The 7,500-nt window shown below is 42.3% G+C and overlaps 1 non-coding gene across 1 annotated transcript; it reads right to left on the bottom strand.

Moving 5' to 3' along the window:
* Window positions 1-3,897: 3,897 nt before the first annotated feature.
* LOC123687392 lies at window positions 3,898-4,016 on the bottom strand. Its single transcript, XR_006749120.1, has one exon. It is a non-coding gene; the product is annotated as a 5S ribosomal RNA (ribosomal RNA).
* Between the last annotated feature and the right edge of the window lie 3,484 nt (window positions 4,017-7,500).

Here is a 7,500-nt window from a genome sequence, read left to right as displayed (position 1 = left end):
CTGACACCGTCCGCTCGGGACTGACATCGACTTGGACTCGGGCTGATGATGGGGAGGCGTTTAAGGACGTGAACATTTTTCCTTATAAAAATTAAAGTCGACAATGAATATTGATTCTGATTACTGATTTACGCTTTAAAAACACATTAGAAGGCAACCAAATCGAATTTGAGGAAATTCCACGATCAGAAAATTTTTTTCGAAAAAAAAAAAAATCCGAAAAATATTTTTCGATTCCGATTACTGATTTACTCTTTTAGAACACATTAGGAGGCAACCAAATCAAATTTGAGAAAATTCCACAATCAGAAAATTTTTTTCGAAAAAAAAAAAAATTCGAGGACACCTCGGTCATGGCAAGTTATTTCCCACAATCCATTCCCCGATCCACGTACATCCCAGAAAAAATCATCTCTCTAACTATCCTGGTTCAAAAGTTGTATCGGAACATTTTCACGTCGAAAATATATCTCTAAGTCCAAACCGATGCACCACGTAAACTAGGGCAGACCGATGCACCACGTAATATCGGGCAGACCGATGCAGAACGTAAACTCGATCATACCGATGCTTCACGTAATCTCGATCTTACCGATGCACCACGTAAACAAGGGCAGACCGATGCAGAACGTAAAGTAGATCTTACCGATGCACCACGTAATCTCGATCTTACCGATGCACCACGTAATCTCCATCTTACCGATGCACCACGTGAACTGGATCTTACCGATGCAGAACGTGAATTGGATCTTACCGATGCAGAACGTGAATTGGATCTTACCGATGCACCACGTAAACTCGATCATACCGATGCACCACGTAATCTCGGGCAGACCGATGCACAACGTAAATGACGATCGGGACCGGGGCGATCGGTCGTATCTGACACCGCCGGCTCGGTTCTAACATCGTCAATGAGTCGGGGTTGTAAAAAAGGACGTGAACATTTTTCCTTATAAAAATCAAACCCGACCATGGATTTTGATTCTGATTGTTGATTATCGCTACTAGAACATATAAGGAGGCAACCAAATCAAATTTGAGAAAATTCCACGATCAGAAAATTTTTTTCGAAAAAAAAAAAAAATCGTAATCACCTCGGTCATGGCGAGTTATTTTCCGTATTTCATTCCACAATCAACGTACAACATAGAAGAAATCATCTCTCTAACTATCCTGGTTCAAAAGTTGTATCGGAACATTTCACGTCGTAATATCTCGCCAAGTCCAGACCTCGGCGATAGGTAGTATCTGACACCGTCCGCTCGGGACTGACATCGACTTGGACTCGGGCTGATGATGGGGAGGCGTTTAAGGACGTGAACATTTTTCCTTATAAAAATTAAAGTCGACAATGAATATTGATTCTGATTACTGATTTACGCTTTAAAAACACATTAGAAGGCAACCAAATCGAATTTGAGGAAATTCCACGATCAGAAAATTTTTTTCGAAAAAAAAAAAAATCCGAAAAATATTTTTCGATTCCGATTACTGATTTACTCTTTTAGAACACATTAGGAGGCAACCAAATCAAATTTGAGAAAATTCCACAATCAGAAAATTTTTTTCGAAAAAAAAAAAAATTCGAGGACACCTCGGTCATGGCAAGTTATTTCCCACAATCCATTCCCCGATCCACGTACATCCCAGAAAAAATCATCTCTCTAACTATCCTGGTTCAAAAGTTGTATCGGAACATTTTCACGTCGAAAATATATCTCTAAGTCCAAACCGATGCACCACGTAAACTAGGGCAGACCGATGCACCACGTAATATCGGGCAGACCGATGCAGAACGTAAACTCGATCATACCGATGCTTCACGTAATCTCGATCTTACCGATGCACCACGTAAACAAGGGCAGACCGATGCAGAACGTAAAGTACATCTTACCGATGCACCACGTAATCTCGATCTTACCGATGCACCACGTAATCTCCATCTTACCGATGCACCACGTGAACTGGATCTTACCGATGCAGAACGTGAATTGGATCTTACCGATGCAGAACGTGAATTGGATCTTACCGATGCACCACGTAAACTCGATCATACCGATGCACCACGTAATCTCGGGCAGACCGATGCACAACGTAAATGACGATCGGGACCGGGGCGATCGGTCGTATCTGACACCGCCGGCTCGGTTCTAACATCGTCAATGAGTCGGGGTTGTAAAAAAGGACGTGAACATTTTTCCTTATAAAAATCAAACCCGACCATGGATTTTGATTCTGATTGTTGATTATCGCTACTAGAACATATAAGGAGGCAACCAAATCAAATTTGAGAAAATTCCACGATCAGAAAATTTTTTTCGAAAAAAAAAAAAAATCGTAATCACCTCGGTCATGGCGAGTTATTTTCCGTATTTCATTCCACAATCAACGTACAACATAGAAGAAATCATCTCTCTAACTATCCTGGTTCAAAAGTTGTATCGGAACATTTCACGTCGTAATATCTCGCCAAGTCCAGACCTCGGCGATAGGTAGTATCTGACACCGTCCGCTCGGGACTGACATCGACTTGGACTCGGGCTGATGATGGGGAGGCGTTTAAGGACGTGAACATTTTTCCTTATAAAAATTAAAGTCGACAATGAATATTGATTCTGATTACTGATTTACGCTTTAAAAACACATTAGAAGGCAACCAAATCGAATTTGAGGAAATTCCACGATCAGAAAATTTTTTTCGAAAAAAAAAAAAATCCGAAAAATATTTTTCGATTCCGATTACTGATTTACTCTTTTAGAACACATTAGGAGGCAACCAAATCAAATTTGAGAAAATTCCACAATCAGAAAATTTTTTTCGAAAAAAAAAAAAATTCGAGGACACCTCGGTCATGGCAAGTTATTTCCCACAATCCATTCCCCGATCCACGTACATCCCAGAAAAAATCATCTCTCTAACTATCCTGGTTCAAAAGTTGTATCGGAACATTTTCACGTCGAAAATATATCTCTAAGTCCAAACCGATGCACCACGTAAACTAGGGCAGACCGATGCACCACGTAATATCGGGCAGACCGATGCAGAACGTAAACTCGATCATACCGATGCTTCACGTAATCTCGATCTTACCGATGCACCACGTAAACAAGGGCAGACCGATGCAGAACGTAAAGTAGATCTTACCGATGCACCACGTAATCTCGATCTTACCGATGCACCACGTAATCTCCATCTTACCGATGCACCACGTGAACTGGATCTTACCGATGCACCACGTAATCTCAATCTTACCGATGCACCACGTGAACTGGATCTTACCGATGCAGAACGTGAATTGGATCTTACCGATGCACCACGTAAACTCGATCTTACCGATGCACCACGTAATCTCGATCTTACCGATGCACCACGTGAACTGGATCTTACCGATGCAGAACGTGAATTGGATCTTACCGATGCACCACGTAAACTCGATCTTACCGATGCACCACGTAATCTCAATCTTACCGATGCACCACGTGAACTGGATCTTACCGATGCAGAACGTGAATTGGATCTTACCGATGCACCACGTAAACTCGATCTTACCGATGCACCACGTAATCTCAATCTTACCGATGCACCACGTGAACTGGATCTTACCGATGCAGAACGTGAATTGGATCTTACCGATGCACCACGTAAACTCGATCTTACCGATGCACCACGTAATCTCGATCTTACCGATGCACCACGTGAACTGGATCTTACCGATGCAGAACGTGAATTGGATCTTACCGATGCACCACGTAAACTCGATCTTACCGATGCACCACGTAATCTCAATCTTACCGATGCACCACGTAATCTCGATCTTACCGATGCAGAACGTAAACTCGATCATACCGATGCACCACGTTATCTCGGCAGACCGATGCAGAACGTAAAAAAAAAGCTTACAGCACGCGGTGTTCCCAAGCGGTCACCCATCCAAGTACTAACCGCGCCCGACGCTGCTTGGCTTCAGTGTTCTGACGAGAACTGGCAATTTCAGCGTGGTATGGCCGTAAACAACAAATATAGCGATATTTTCTATGATATCTCACTTTTTGGGAGCGGAAAGGACGTGAACGTTTTTCCTTATAAAAAATGAAATAACTTTTGGATATTAATTCTGATTGTTGATTTAAGTTTTAAGAACACATTAGGACATATCTCAATGAAATTTGAGGGATTTCCGAAATCGAAAAATATTTTTCGAAAAAAAAAAAAAATCCCAGAAGACCTCGGTCATCTCAAGTTTATTTCCATATTCTATTACACAATCAACGTACATCACAAAAGGAACCATCTCTCTAACTATCACAGTTAAATTTTTGTATCGGAACATTTCACGTCGGAATATCTCGCTAAGTCCAGACCGGGGAGATCGGTCGCATTTGACACCGTCCGCTCCGGTCTAACATCGTCTTGGAGTCGGGGTAACGATGGAGAGGCGTTTAAGGACGTGAACATTTTTCCTTATAAAAATTAAAGTCGACAATGAATATTGATTCTGATTACTGATTTACTCTTTTAGTACACATTAGAAGGCAACGCAATCAGATTTGAGGAAATTTCAAGATCAGAAAATTTTTTTCGAAAAAAAAAAAAATTCAAGAACACCTGGGTCATGGCAAGTTATTTCCCACAATCCATTCCACAATCAACGTACAACATAGAAGAAATCATCTCTCTAACTATCCTGGTTCAAAAGTTGTATCGGAACATTTCACGTCGAAATACCTCGCCAAGTCCAGACCGGGGCGATAGGTAGTATCTGACACCGTCCGCTCGGGACTGACATCGACTTGGACTCGGGCTAATGATGGGGAGGCGTTTAAGGACGTGAACATTTTTCCTTATAAAAATTAAAGTCGACAATGAATATTGATTCTGATTACTGATTTACGCTTTAAAAACACATTAGAAGGCAACCAAATCAAATTTGAGGAAATTCCAAAATCAGAAAATTTTTTTTCAAAAAAAAAAAAATCCGAAAAATATTTTTCGATTCTGATTACTGATTTACTCTTTTAGAACACATTAGAAGGCAACGAAATCAAATTTGAGTGAAATCCAAAATCAGAAAATATTTTTCGAAAAAAAAAAAAAATTCGAGAACACCTCGGTCATGGCAAGTTATTTTCCACAATCCATTCCCCAATCAACGTACATCCCAGAAAAAATCATCTCTCTAACTATCCTGGTTCAAAAGTTGTATCGGAACATTTTCACGTCGAAAATATATCTCAGAGTCCAGACCGATGCAGAACGTAAACTCGATCATACCGATGCTTCACGTAATCTCGATCTTACCGATGCACAACGTAAACTAGATCACACCGATGCAGAACGTAAACTCGATCATACCGATGCACCACGTAAACTCAGGCAGACCGATGCAGAACGTGAACTCGATCTTACCGATGCACCACGTAATCTCGATCTTACCGATGCACCACGTAAACTCGGGCAGACCGATGCAGAACGTGAACTCGATCTTACCGATGCACCACGTAAACTAGGGCTGACCGATGCATCACGTAAACGACGATCGAGAGGCGCGAAAGGACGTGAACGTTTTTCATTATAAAAATTGAAATAAATGATAAATAATGATTCTGATTGTTGGTTATCATTTTTAATAAGCATTAGGAGGCAACCAAATGAAATTTGAGGAAATTCCGATAATAGAAAATTTTTTCGAAAAAAAAAAAAAATTCATGAAATCCTCGGTCATCGCAAAATATTTACCATATTCTGTTCGATAATCAACGTATATTTAAGAAGGAATCATATCTGTATCTATCTTGGTTCAAATTTTGTATCGGAACATTTTGACCAAAGTCCGAGCTTCGGCCGAAACAGACACCGCTGACCTGGCCTATCGATCGACCGAGAGTCGGGGATAGAGCGTAAGTGTTGTCTGGAGGGGAACCCTGTGCTCTCCTGACATATATAGGGAAGGTGGTCGCGTTGGGCGATGCAGAACGTTTGGATCGGGAATTATATTTTTGGTTCAGCTATTGGAATATGGTTTATTGTTGGTATATATTGGCGAAATAACGTTCTTACTGACTGGGGATATTCATAAAAATGAGTCCGGAGATTTTCAGATCGAAGTCCGAGTGATCCGACTTGGAAGGCGTGTTGGGTGGGTCGAGATGGCTTAGATAGATCAGACGAGGCGGGCTAAGTGTTGACGTCATGCATCGGTCCATTTTCAGATTGAGTCCGAGTAATCCGACTTTGAAAGAGTGTTGGGTGCGTCGAGACTGTTTAGATAGATCGGACGAGGCGGACTAGGTGTTAACGACATGCATCGGTATATTTTCTGATCGGAGTCCGAAGAAATCGGCCCTAGTAGGCGCAGCGGACGGTCGAGACGGCCTCGGTGGGTCGGATCGATCGGGAAAAGTTTGCTAAATCGTGTCTGGAGGGGAACCTTGGGTTCTCCTGACATATATAGGGGATAAGGTTTGGGTGAACGATTCTTCACGTAAAAGTTGAGTAATTTATTTTTCGATAAGCTTTTGGATATTGATGAGAAGTATATGTATATCTTCGATTAAAAGAATTCTTACCGTCTCCATGTATATTATATTAGATATATAAGAAATAGTTAACGTGATGCATCGGCCGATTTCCGGATCGGAGTTCGAGAGATGCGACTTTCGATGCGCGATGGGTGGTTCGAGACGGCCTAGATCGATCGGACGAGGCGGACTAGGTGTTAACGACATGCATCGGCGGATTTTCTGATCGGAGTCCGAAGAAATCAGCTCTAGTAGGCGCGGCGAACGGTCGAAACGGCCTCGATCGATCGGACGAGGCGGACTAGGTGTTAACGACATGCATCGGCGGATTTTCTGATCGGAGTCCGAAGAAATCAGCTCTAGTAGGCGCGGCGAACGGTCGAAACGGCCTCGGTGGGTCGGATCGATCGGGAAAAGTTTGCTAAATCGTGTCTGGAGGGGAATCCGGGGTTCTCCTGACATATATAGAAGGGGTGGAGAATGGGTCCTGTCCTAGACTGTTTGGAGTTCTTTTTAGGATGATATTCAGTTGGTAAGTGGTAGACCCGAATCCGACCTCGGCGTTTGGGTACTGGCAAGGTGTGTTGGTTTCGGCTTTCGCATCTTGGGTCGCTTTCGTCAACCTCATGCAGCGAGGTCGCGGTCCGCTTCGTCTCTTTGTAGTCGAATGGCCTTTAAGCGACCAACCTTAAAATCGTGATCCTCTGCCCGTTGCGGGTTATGTTCACAAAAAATTTGCAACCACTCAATTCGTTCCGAGCGACAAATATTGTTGAATCTCGAATCACCGTGTCGTTATATTCACATGTATAGCGAAGGGTCGAGATGGAATGTGTATAAGAAATTAGTTGATAGCCGGGGGTTCGTATTATATATGGACGCCTTGGCGAGGGATTGTTTCTAGAAACTTTCTCATTTTTGATCGGTGTTTTGTCCGAGATGATGATGATGTATATATAGCTTGAGTCTCATGCTGAC

Source organism: Harmonia axyridis, chromosome X (genome assembly GCF_914767665.1).
Source record: "Harmonia axyridis chromosome X, icHarAxyr1.1, whole genome shotgun sequence".
NCBI lineage: Eukaryota > Metazoa > Arthropoda > Insecta > Coleoptera > Coccinellidae > Harmonia > Harmonia axyridis.
Note: the sequence above shows the minus strand (reverse complement) of the source record. Positions and strands in the feature narration are given on the sequence as shown.